This window comes from Meriones unguiculatus, chromosome 1 (assembly GCF_030254825.1).
Source record: "Meriones unguiculatus strain TT.TT164.6M chromosome 1, Bangor_MerUng_6.1, whole genome shotgun sequence".
In the NCBI taxonomy this organism is placed as follows: domain Eukaryota; kingdom Metazoa; phylum Chordata; class Mammalia; order Rodentia; family Muridae; genus Meriones; species Meriones unguiculatus.
Genome location: NC_083349.1, coordinates 187,098,348 through 187,112,093, shown reverse-complemented (window position 1 = coordinate 187,112,093; position 13,746 = coordinate 187,098,348). Strand labels below are relative to the sequence as shown.

At 40.8% G+C, this 13,746-nt stretch overlaps 1 long non-coding RNA gene across 1 annotated transcript in view; it reads right to left on the bottom strand.

Moving 5' to 3' along the window:
* Positions 1-3,418: 3,418 nt before the first annotated feature.
* The window catches only part of LOC132652392 (uncharacterized), a 70,314-nt gene continuing 59,986 nt past the window's right edge, over positions 3,419-13,746 (bottom strand). The window contains exon 2 of the long non-coding RNA XR_009589926.1: positions 3,419-4,592. This is a non-coding gene — a long non-coding RNA (uncharacterized LOC132652392). The remainder of the gene's footprint in view (positions 4,593-13,746) is intronic.

Genomic DNA, 13,746 nt, shown 5'->3' with positions numbered 1-13,746 from the left:
GGAGATTGAAGACAGAAGGACAGAGTCAAGAGAAGCCTGGGTGTAGCACTGCCATGGAGGAACAAAGTATCGGAGAAGCAAAAGATGTGCCAGGATTATATCAGGTCCCTGAAGAAGGGGGAGAGGAGAGTTTTAGAATACCTAGATCAGTGTCCAACTGTAAATACAGGCAATTAATTAAGGGCAATTATTAAGAAATAAGGAAGCTATTAAAGAGCCACAGAGAAGGACAATAGGAGAGAGAACAACATTGTGACTTAGATACTTCTGTGTACCTCTTACAGATTGCAGACAGTAAAGTTGATGGGTAAGACAGTATCACAAGCTCACAGAATATCAGTTAGGCTTGGTATGATGTTCCAGAAGCCTGGAGTACAGGCATGAAAGATGCGTTGGTCAGAGAGGCACAGCCAAAACTCATGTACAGGACAGGGAGGTGACAACACAGAAAAAGATTGATCTTGATGTATCTACACAAACCTCAACAGAGAAGTTTTGTAGAACATTTGGAGAGAATAAACACATCTTAAATATCCCAGGAGTGACTACTGTGGGTGTCGCATTCCCTAAATGAAGCCAGGAATTTGATGCACAGACGGAACTTTGAGAAGCAGCAAGAACATTCCAATTAGGTGAATCTCTTCTTCTATTTTCAGTTTATTGAAAATCAGGAGCTAAAGATTTTTCCCCCTCACAAGTTGAAGCTGGTATTAATTTGGATTGAACTCCTACTAACAAATCACTCACTGGCATGCAAATCTCCCCCTCCCCCCAGCAGGTAACCCTCTTCTCACATCAGCCCAGGCACATCGTGACATTTCTTCAGGAAGCTTACCTGGACCAGTTAGATATGATTAGAATATTTATTAAAATAATCTATAAAGAAAAACACATATTTTGTACTGTTCTTCCGACTTTGTGAATCATGTCCGGAGGGCTCTGACATGTAAAAACAAACCTGATAGAGACATATTTCAGATCAAATAATTTGAATATGCTAAGCAAACCACAGACTTTTCTAGCATAAACCTGGCCAGGATTTTTTTTTCAGCTGAATCAATAAATTACTTGTTATATTTTGTTATTATCAGTTTTAATTGTTATTCCTCTCATTTGCTCTAAAGCTTTGTAATTGGGCCTCCTCATTCTACCTGTCTAGACCATCTCTTATTTCAAGCTTGCCAACAGTTTCATCTTAAAATCATGAATTTTAAAACATCAATGCCTTATTCAAACACCTCTTCAGACTTAGCAATTATTGTATGAATTTGAGACTTTCTTAGATGTTACAGAAACTGTTATCATTGAGGGTTAAACTATTGATCTGTTGGCACTTCTTCCCTCTGAATTTAACTAGAGTTAAATTGTAGTAGCAAGAGATGTTGCTATTTCATTTTGAAAAGTTATTTTTTTATTTTCCCAAACTCATCTTTTTCACCATACTATTTTGATCTCTCAGTTTAGTAGTTCACGTTAGAATGGAGTTTGTGATTCTGTATGATGAGCTCATCTTTAAAGCTGCTCATTTCCACAGTCGGAGTTGAGTGAAAGCTAGGTTGGTCACAGGTTTATGCTAACTGTTGTCACTATTTGACGAGCATGAATCAGTCTGAGTTCATCTTCTTTGTTGAAGATCTTGCACAGGGAGGAAGTGACAAGCTTTGTCCACAGCTAACCACAAAGCAGAGAATTCCCTACCCATATGTTGTCATGTAAAGAAGAAAACTTCCTGGTGGCTCCTAAGAGTAGGTGGAGAATTTCTTTTAGCCTTTTTCCTGATAGTGTGATCATTAATCTTGGCCATGGAAACAAACCTCTGGGCTTGTCTGTTGTAATTTTTCTAGATCATGGTAACTGAGGGGCGAAGACCCATTCTAAATGTGCGTGGCATCATTCCATGGGCTGAGGTCCCAGACTGGAAACCACCACCACAACAAAGAAAGATAAGTTTGAGTGCTTGGATTAAGCCAGGATTCATAGTTCTTTGACTTTTTTCCCATTTCTATCGGTAATGTGTGTGTGTGTGTGTGTGTGTGTGTGTGTGTATGTAGTCAAGGTTGATGTCAGATATCTTTATCAAGTTCAGCCAATCACCACCTCACCGTATTTTTGACATAGAGTCTTCCACTGAAGCTCACTGCTTTGGCTAAATGCTCCAGAAAGCAAGCCCCAAGGATCTTCTTACCCAGTCCTGAAGCTACAGGCATGGACCACATACAGTTATTTATGAGAGTGCTGGGACCCAACATATGCATGAGGATCACCATCTCAAGCTTGTGTGGCAAGCGCTTCATTGATTTAGCTATTGCCATAGCACCAAAGTCTTCCTTCCTCACTTTTTCTACTCTTTACCTCATCAGTCCCTTACATATTTGAAGACAGTTGCTATAATCCTGTGTCTTTCCCTGCTTAGATGACTTTTCTGACTGTTCTTCATATCAACTATGACTTTTTCAGAGCCACTCTCAACACCACCACATGGGCCACTTTCTTGTGGGGACATTCTGTCTGGATATAGTTCAACAAGTAATGTATACTGTAAACCTCAAGTCATATTTCTTTATCTTGTTTACAATTAGAATACAACACCTTTTCAAATGTTTCAGTTAAATCAAGAAACATTGCATTTATGTCATCTCCCAGTCTACTGGAGTATTTTCCTTCTATAATTAATTAAATTTTAATTAAAAGTCCTTTATACTGTTGCTGTCCCATGTCATGGAATTCCTGTAGTTTTGGATCTGTAGGATGGTCCCTTCATGCACTCCAGATGATCATCGATGGGGTAGATGCTGCCAATTCAAAGCCCCGAATCTGGGCCTGAGACTCACCAGCAAAACCCTGCCACCAGGGCCAGTTCTACTGTGCTGCCCAGGCAAGGTGAATGGCTCACTCCCCTGAGAGCTGCAACCAGTGGGGGACATGGTCATTCCTCCCATTCTCATGACCCCAGGGCCAGCGCTCCTGCCTGCCATAGATCACAAAGGATGAGGGAGGAGAGGAGAATGTCTCTCCCTCATCCCTGCTACAGCAGGGTGGACAAGAGGCAGGGCTGGCTCTCCCACACTCATACCCTCTGGGGTAGCTCACCTACAATGCCCACATCCAGGGCCAGCTCTACAGTGCTGTTTAGGTGAGGTGCAGGAGCTCTCTTGAGTGCTACAACAGGTGAAAGTGAGGTCCCAATATCAATAGTGTAGTAGAAGCCAGAGGCCTCGGACAAGACCAATGAGCCATTGCAATAAGCATTTGCCAAAAGGAAGTGTGGAAAGAGTGTGTACTGTTGGACACGCTGGAGCTTTCATAGCAAGATTTTATTTTTCTCTTTTGAGGGGAGGTTGTAAGGTTGGAGGACAGGTATGCGGAGATGAGGTATGCGGGGTACACAGTGTGAAATTCACAAAGAACCAATAAAAAGTTAGTTTAAAAAGTTGTTTATACAATATACAGTATATTTTTCAGTAATCTAAAGCACCAGCTTTGTGACCTTCAATCCTGGTCACTGATACTGAATACGTGGACCAGTTCTTTTTCCAAAGGCTTACAAACCAGGTACTTTAAATTTTATTCCCGAATTGGAAACAAATCGGTATCCAATAATGAGCCGTAGTTTCTGGAACTTTCTCTTTTGAATTCAGAAACAAAATGTGCCATGTCCTGCTGCTATGCATTTTCACTGATGGCAGATAACTAAGGGCACATGGTGGCTATGAGTCCGTGCTCTTTTTCCAGACCTGCCCCTAGGTCATCATGTGATCCCATGTAACTTGTGCTACAGCTTCATAGAAGGAGTTTGAAGTATGAATTTTAAGAGATTTTCCCACTTAAGTTTAGGCTCATTTCTTCTTTTTCATAGTTATTTTTTATGTGATAGGGCTGATTAAACTCTGGGATCAAACATGTTCTGCCACTGAAGCTGTCTCTATTTCAGGGGAAATAGCCAACATCCAGCAAAGGATGGGTAATGACACTTTTACAAAGTACGGGAGGATGTTAATCAGAGGCCTTGGAACTTAAACCTGGTTCTGTCCTGCGTTTGGCCATATGACTCTGTCCAAAAACTTAGCTTCTGTAAACCATGGGTTTCCTATTTGTACAATGGAGACAACATTACCTACTCCCAACACTGTTGAAATAACTGGGCGGCCTGACTTAAGAAGAGCTATATTTCTATTCTCTTTATCTCTAACTTCTGTAGACCATTTACAGTCCATAGGAAGATTTGGGAGCTTCTGAATATGATGTGATTGTCAGTCAGAGCAGAAATGCCACAGGCCAAGCATCTCAGCAGCCTAACAGGTTTCCTCTGGATTAAACCTAGCCAGAAAAATAAGCTCTTTGGCCTGATATCCACTCTGCAAGGTCAGATATCCAAAAGCAATGTGCTTATTTTCCAAGGCAACGGCAGATACTTGGTACCAACAGAAGGAAGAGGGACAAATGGTTTAAAATAGAAAGCAAGCTCAATTTGGCCAGTGAATACTGACTTCTTAACAAACATTTCGTACTCCCCAAGTGTAGAATTGGCTCATTTTCATAAACTCTGCTCCAGATGTTGTTTGTTCTCACTGGGTAGCCAGGCTGCGTGCCCCCTAGGAACATAGAAAATGATCAAATTTGTGATCATAATAAAACAAATATTGTATGCAGTTTGAATATTTTTAGTCTGCTGGCCTCCATTTGAATATTTGAGTGAATTCTCACCACATGACATATTTCATTCCAGCTCCAACTCAGTGGGTTGCTACAGGGAAAGCGTTCATGATTAATTCTGTTCATAAACACATTGGAAAAATGTGTGGGGGTGGGGAGGGATCTCCAGTATATTGGCATTTTAAATGCTGTGACTTCAATTCAATTTAATTATTTCTTCCCCATGGCTTTAAATTGAAGAGCTTCAAAAACCAGAGTTTCTTCTCATAAACTTAATTACTTTCCCCTGTTAAAAACGAGAATGAATTCACAAACAAAGGGCTCCAAAGTCAAGGCAATGTGGGGAGAGGGAGCGTGGCATGCTGGGCTGAGTGTCTGAAGTTCCAGGCTCAGGGTCTGTCACCACAGTCATGATCTACTCATCTCTGCCTCAGTACCTTTGTCTCTCTCCATTATTCATAATAGGGTAAATAATCTTCAAAAGCTTTTCCACCCCTAAAAGGGTATGATATACAATTGTGGCAACAATATTCAGAGATTGCCACTCTTACCCTGGATCATAAATCTCTCAGTGACACAAGTGCTGGGACAACAGCAGATTTCTGCATTCACAGCCTATTGACCATGACCATGGGGGACGAAATTAACCTCACTGCCATATGCTTTCTTCTCCATTGTGATGACAATAACTGCAGCCTTCTCTAGATGACTCTCAGGACTGTTGTGAGGATCAAAATCAAAATGAGGCAATGTAGGTAAAACAGTCAAGCAGAGAAACACTGTTAGGATAGGAGGACACTGATCCTATCTGGACAGGTGTATGAAGTTTAGGCTTAGATGGTGGTTAAGAGGGTCAGCTGGTAGGATTTTAAGCACATGATTAAATAGCAAATACTGTATTCTCTGCTTTAGGCAAAAAGGGTACATCAGAACCAACTGGGGCTCTTTGATTCTATCCTGCCGTTTCCAGTATCACCTGCTGTGGCCATCTGTGAAGACCCTGAAGAGGGGTCTGCCCAGGATTGCTGTGCACAGTGAAGATGCACCAGGAAGGATGTAACAGGACCAATAATTTTTGCTTGAATTCCCCATTTTCTGTTAGCAGTCTGGGCCCTGGCTTTTGTTATGATAGCCACCTGTCTCTGTAGCTATTTGTAGGGAAGATGGTTCCATCTCTAGCTCAAGGATAGCTTCAGCTGAAAGCTGACCATGAAAATCCCATCCTTTATCTCAGTGATCGACATGGCATGACTCCATCCTGACCAATAAATTATAGGGGTTGAAGGATCCTCCTGGGATTGACTTTCATCTTAAGCAAAGGGATGTGGGAAGCAAGGATTGTTATATTCTTCTGGGTTTTAAAGTGTATATGTGCATCTATGGAAGTGCAGCAACCACCTTGTGATCAGCAAGGGAACTAGGCTAGAGCAAAGCGTCTGTGCTAAGAATGGCAGAGTTGAAAACTACCAAAGCCTTGGACATAATCAAGACACCCTGAAGCTCTTCTACATGCAGAATTTGTATAAAGCTAGAACAAATAAGGGTTCTCTTATTTACTGCCAGAGAAACTAAATCTTTCCAAAAAGGGATACCAAGGCAGGTTTCATTCGACCACAGGAGCATGGGGAAAGACAGGATCTGTTTCCTGATCTGATGATACAAATGTATGAGAGGATCACCCTTGAGTAGAGCATGGCAGGGAACACCACGTAACTCAACCAAAGTATCGGCTATGGTTTCCTGAGATGGAATGCCTGCCATAACAAAAGGTTTCTGTAAGACCTGGGGTCTCACAGCTCAGGAGTTCAAGATTGTGCCCTTCCCAGAAACTCCCCCAGACCAAGACTCGTTGCAAAAGCAAGAGGTTTATTAACCATTGCACAATGGGGTCACCCCTGCTGGTCAGCAAAGAGTGGCACCGGGAGACAAAGGCCTTTAGGTTTTTAAAAGAAAAATTGCGGGAAATTTGAAGTTGTAGTTTTGGCAATTTAGGATTGGATGAGGAAGCTATAAAGTAAGGTAATTGGTTAGTCTTACGTGCTCAAGCTTGGCCAGTGCTGCCAAATGTGGATGCAGCTGCAATTGAAGGTGGGGGTGGTTAGCTCATCCTTGAAGATTAGAGGCTGCGGACTTTTGGCTGGAGTCAAAAGCTACTCAGAAGAAGTCTGGGTTTGTTGCTAAGAAATGCTATCTCAAAGACAAGGGTCTGATCCCTCTTTTTGCTGAGTGAAGGTCATTGCTTGCTTGCCTTTTTTCTATCTGTCCTCATAGATAGGGTCACATTTTTCCATTCTCTGGAAAGGTACTAAGAGGTTTTAGCTTAACCTGAACCAGCCACTTTTGATGAGAACTGATAGACTAAGATCAGAAAGGAGAGGAGAACCTCCCCTATCAGTGGACCTGGGGAGGGGCATGCATGCAGAAAGGGGAGGGAGGGTGGGATCAGGAGGGGAGGAGGGAGGGGCTTATGGGGGGATACAAAATGAATAAAGTGTAATTAATAAAAAAAACTATAGGCTTTAGAAGACATACAGGTTACAAAGTTGGTCTAACCCTTTCAGTTTCAAAAGATGTGTGACATGATTCCTGGGGATATCTCAACAGATATCTTCCCACCCTAGAGATGGAACCCACCATAGATCAAAGCACACCATCCAAATCCAAATTGGTAGAGCAGTAAGGTTTGGGGTGGGGGTATTTATTGGTGAGATGTTACATGCAGGAGCAGAAATGACTCAAAGACAGTTGCACCAACAGACAACCACTCCAGCATCTTATGAATGGTGGCAGCTTATGAAAGCGATAAACCTGCAGCAACTGCACAGCCTTCAAGCAGCTCAACACATTGAGAAGTGTGCTTTCTCGGTAGTTTATTTGGGTTGAGCCAATTCCAGGCAGCTGGCTGGTCTCTCTGTTTCTTCTGGGCAGTTCAGCTTATCTCCGAATCTTCCAGAATTTAACTGATCCCTTTCTTCCGGGTGGTTTTGCTGACCTCTGGTCTCTGCTTCTTTCATGCAGCTCAACTTGTCTAAGAGTGTCTTTCAGTAGACCTCACTGCTTATGTATACTGGGCAGATGAAGGGGCTATTGAACCTGATCAATTTCAGGAACTTCCCGAGGCAGTGAGTTGTTTATTTCCTAAGCTTAGCCCGCAGGATAGGTTGTTTTGTTCCCTCTTAGAACAGTGGTTCTCCACCCAACGGTCATGACCCCTTTGGGTCTCCTAAAACCATCTGAAACACACACACACACACACACACACACACACACACACATATCTTGTGTCCATATGAAGTAGCAACAAAAGTAAATTTATGGTTGGGAAGAACTATATTAAAGGGTCACAACATTAGCAAGTTTGAAAACTACTGCCTTAGAACATCCTGTATCTTAACAAGCATTACTCAAGATGGAATGGTTTCAACCTCACAGGAAACTGCCATACAGCAAGAAACCACATGGCTACTATGACATCCATGGAGGAAGTGGGGAATGTGCTGTTCTGTAGATCAGGATGATTGCTGCTGTTTGTGCCAGACAGTTTTAAAAAGGTGAATATCAAGTTTATAACTAAGGCACAGGCTAAAAACCAGGGATTTTCTAAGTCTGATCTTTACATTTGCAGTGGAGAGACAAAAGACAAACACTAAGTTTGACTCTGCAGGGAGCTGACTAAGGTCATTGACACCATTCCTTCACCAAATCTCTTAAATGAAAATGAGGACGTGTAGGAAGAGGTGAACTTCTGAGATGTGCATAAGCAGAGCTGGACGGCACATTCGTTAGTCTTGGGTGCTCCAGGGAACCAATACTAACAGGTAAGAGATGATAGACAGATTAGGTGGACAGACATTATGAGGAATTACCTCCAGAGGGAGAGAACTGTATAGCTTGGCAGTGAGTTGGCTGAAATCTAAGTAGAGCCCATATTATGTTTGCCAGTCTGAATCCAAAGGCAAGAGAAAAATTAGTGTCTCTGTTTGAACACAGGTAGAGGAGGTGAATTCTGCTTCAATTAGCCTTTTGTTTATAGTCAGGCCTTTGGTGGATGGCATCCACCCACACTGGGGAGACAATCTAGTTTACTTCATCCACCAGTTCAGATGTTAATATCATCTGGAAAAAAATCTCATAGATCTATGTGATTAAATGTTTCTGAATATCTGGGAATCCTATGCCCAATCAAACTAACACATAAGCCTTGCCATTGAAGGCAGCTCAGAGGTCTCTAAGCCTTCATTTTCCCCCCAAGTCTGTCCTACTTTGCAGATCATTCCCCACCCCCTCACCTGTTGAAGCTGTTACTTCAGAAGAAGGCAGTTCTTTTTTCCCACTGTACTGGTGTCCTGCACTCCTGCCAAATTCCATAGCAAGAGTCATATCCCAGACTGAATCACTGAGCCTGTAACAAAGCTAAACTCAAGGCGAGATTAGTTCTATCCAACTATAATGATAATAATGTACTAATTGATTTAGTAAAAATATAATAAAGACCAGTGGTAAAATATTTTTGACCTTGTGAAATTAAGGAAAGAGAAACACAATTCTAAATGAAACTGAATTTTATAAGAACTGATACTAAGTATGCGTGGACCAAACAGCAAGATGAACTTGATATCTGAGCCTAGCAGAATGGTTCAGCTGGTTGCTGAATTGCATAAACCCAACACAAACTTACTGGATAAATCCAAATGAAAAGAAGTTGCTGGAAGTCCTTAGCTATGATGGTGATGAATGTAAACAGGGAGACAGCAAAATGACTGGATTTATCCCTGGAAGCTTATAAAATCACACTTCAACTGTGTTTCTTCGGGGGTGACACAGAAGATATAGCCTTCATTATAAAATATGCTGGCTAGAATACTTGGTTGCTCACTGAAATATTCATGGATGCATACACACTATACATATATTATTCCTTCTTTGTTGAGAATACCTATCACTGTAAATGGAACTGTCATGTACCAATTCCAGGTATGGCCCAGTGATCACTCTCCATATAATCCTTCTTTTCTTCAGCTACTTTGAATAGCATACACCGAAGATGACATGGAAATGGGAAGCCTTGTTATTGAAATATTGCTCTCTGAGAGCGGCCCCCTAATGATGTGTACCACCATGCATTCTAAGATGTGGAGAGATAAATTTATTCTGCATTAAAACCCTGAAATGGTTTCTTTAATCTTCTGAGAAGGTGGCGTTTGAGAACAAAGTGTGATTCTCAAGTAGGAAATTTCAGAACTAACATCGTTTCTATGGATAATAAGGACAAAGGGGCTGACATATAGCTGAATATCACCAGAAGAGAAAAGAACCTAGGAGTGATGGTTTTGGGTATCAACATGGATATGAATGTCATTAAAGGTGATTATAGGAAGTATGGAAGAATACTGTGTTATCAGTTAATATTTATTGGGTGTCAACCCCAGATTTAGTAGGCATTGTTTCTAGTCTCTTTCATAAATTGGGACACTGAGAATTAGAGGTGGTCAATAAACTGTTATTTCCAAGCTTAACTTTAACTCAGTCTATTTGACTTAAAGGTCCATATTCTTTTTTTATATTAATATTTTTTATTTTTAAATAATTTTATACATTCACTTGTATCCCAGCTGTAGCCCACTCCCTCTTTCCCTCCCAATCCTCCCCTCCCTCCCTCATCTCCTCCCTGTCCCCTTCTGAGTCCACTGAGAGGGGGTGTCCCCCTCTCCTTCTGTCTGGCCCTAGCTTATCAAGTATCTTCAGGATGGTTGCAATGTCTTCATCTGTGGCCTAGCAAGGCTGCTCCTTCCTCAGGGGGAAGGGGAAGCTCATGAGTTCATGTCAGAAACAATTCCTGTTCCCCTTACTAGGAAACCCACTTGGATACTGAGCTACCATGGGCTATGTGTGAGCAGGGGTCGTAGGTTATACCCATGCATGGTCCTTGGTTGGATAAACAGTCTCATAGAAGACCTCTGTGCTCAGATATATTTGGACCTTGTGGGGTTCCCTGTCCCCTCTAGGATATACTAATTCCTCCTTCCTTCATATGATTCCCTACACTCTGCTGAAGGCTTGGTTATGGGTCTCAGCATCTGCTTTGATACACTGCTAAGTAGAGTCTTTCAGGTGCCTTCTGTGGTAGGCTACTGTCCTGTTACTTGTTTTCTCCTATTTCCAATGTCCATCCCCTTTGTCTTTCTAGATGAGGATTGATCATCTTACCCCTGGACCTCTTTCTTGTTTATCTTCTTTAGGTGTACATATTTTAGTATGTTTATCCTATCTTATAGGTCTATATAAATGAGTATATACCATGTGTGTCTTTCTGCTTCTGGGATACCTCACTCAGAATGAGTTTTTCTAGGTCCTACCATTTGCCTGCAAAATTCATGATTTCCTTGTTTTTAATTGCTGAGTACTATTCCATTGTGTAAAAGTACCACAATTTCTGTATCCATTCCTTTACTGATGGACATCTGGGTTGTTTCCAGGTTCTGGCTATTACAAATAAAGGCCCATATTTTTAACTACACTACAAGAGCTTTTATCCTATATCTGGGGAAATGGCTCAGTTGGTAAAATGACTACTGCTCGAGAATGAGAACTAAGTTCAGATCCCCAGAACCCACATTTAGAAGATTGGGATGGGATGGCAGAGTACGCCTGTAACCCAGTCTTGGGGTGGGAATAGGTCTGAGAGAGTAAGGTGGGATGGGAGTGGACACAGGCAGATCCCTGAAGCTCATTGCTAGCCCAGCCAAGTTCATAAGCTTCACGTTCAGTGAGAGGCCATGTCTCAAAAATAACAGTGGGAAGCAGTTGAGAAAGATTTTAAAAATTGATAACCGGGGCCTTCGCACGTATGTGCATCCACACATGCATGAAACATACATACACACAAATACACACATAATTACACACACATAAAAACACAAACACATACAAGCACACACACAGAAATACACACACAAACACACACACACACAAACACAAACACACACATATAAGTTTTAAAAGACCTTACCTTAATAATATGTATTTATACCAGAAAAAAAGCATCTATGCCATTGACCGTTATCTCACAAAATAAAAGGGCAAAAAAAATCTTCTAGTCAAATAACATGAAGATATAAATCAATTTCTCTATGTTATGGCTACATTTGGTACAGACCCCAGAGTCAAGGCCCTGACAGTCTTTGACAGCTGCCTCTATAGTAGTGTGAATTCTCATATTTTACCAAGGACTTCTCACTGAATACTTTTATTGGCCATATCATTTTATCATCTGAGTTTCATTACCCCAAGGAGCAAGGTGGGAATGAAGAGATTCCCACCAAGTTCATGTAACACCATCAGGTTCTTCCCTTGATCCTAGGTCTTCATTTTTTTCCTCTACAGGAGCCATACCAGAAGATCTACATAAAAACAAAACAAAACAAAAACAAAAACAAGCAAACAAAACTATGGAGACTTTACATAAAATAAAAATATATAAAGCCAGTGAATAATGGATAAAAGTGATTGAGACATTATCCTCTATACTCAAATGCATGCAAACTATTTCATAATACCAGTAAATATTGTTCAGATGAAAGACGCAAGGTTAACGGCACATTCTGACTCCTACCTCCTCCTCAGCACTCCCAGAAACACTCATTGCTCTATGTAGCCTCTGCACTCTCTAGAGAACATAGTTTGATAACAACTGTACCTTTTAGAATTTAAAAAAATTTTAGCAACCAATATAAGGAGAGAATACTGATTATTTATGAGAATATCAGCACCAAAGAAGAAAAGCTTATCCAGTGATCAAGAAAAGCACAAAAAGAGTATTATAAATGTTTTGAATACTAGTCCTACAGAAATCTATTTTCCTAAAATCATAGATATCCATATATATATGAACCCATGTGCATAAATATGGATAAGCATATATAAACATATACATAAACATATATATACATATATATAAACATATATATATATATATATATATATATATATATATATAATGTTTAGGAAGAATATCGAGAAGGGAGTATAGTGACACAAAAATGCCCAGTCACTAAACTGTACTATTTCAAGTGCTCTTCTGTACATGTTATTCCCTAGTTAAATTTTTTTTGAATGTCAACCTTGCATAAGAGAAATTATTGATGGAGTTCCTAGGCATTAATTTACTGTAATATTCAAATAGGCTTTAGAGTCGAATTCACATTAAATGCTCTTTGCTCACGGATACTCCTTGCACTGGCTCAGCTGGTGAAGGCTGAGATCAGAATTCACAGACCTAGAAGAGGGATTCCACATTGATCCTCTGTGAGAACTTTTTCTCTACCTGAGTCTTGAAAGGTTTCCTGATGTGGACTTGGAATCATGTGTTCTGACACGTTCTCAGGGTAGACCTGCTATCAGCTGTCAGCCACAAGGAAAGACGAACTCCTTCCTCTGAACCACGAGGCATAAGTGAGTATAAATGTGGATAGAAGGCCATCTCCAGCTACAACTGAAGAGATGAGAATCAACACTTTCAACTCAGGGCCATGATTTCACTCAGAAGATAATCTTCAGCCGGTTGGGTCTCACAGAGGAATAGAAAAGCCGAGATGCTGCAATTTATAATCATAGGAGCATGGCCATAGGGATTTCAGTGGAGATAGAAACACCCATAGAAGGTCTACACTTCAGAAATCTGGTTTCCTGGAAAATCCCTCAAGACAAAATAGTTGTGGAATATTTATCCAAACATGCCAATATAGCTAAGAACTCTGGGGTTCTAAGCTCTGTGGGGCACCTTCCTAAAATGGCATCTTTGGTTTTCACAAAATTGATCCAAAGACTCTTCTCATGGTGATGATTAAATGTCAGAGGCAGTTGTCTGCTAACACCAGAGGTAATTAACAACAACAAAGCTGCCTCAGAGGCTAAGGGTCTTTAACATTCTGTTTCTTATTGCAGGCACATATGTGCCAATTCCTCAAAAATGACATGAAGTTATTAATAGGTACCTTCAAAAGAGGAAGAATGAGATCAGGTTCACCCTACTCTTTTATGTCACCATTATTGGGTCTTTTAAAAAAATATAATCTTCAAAATGTGTATTCATGC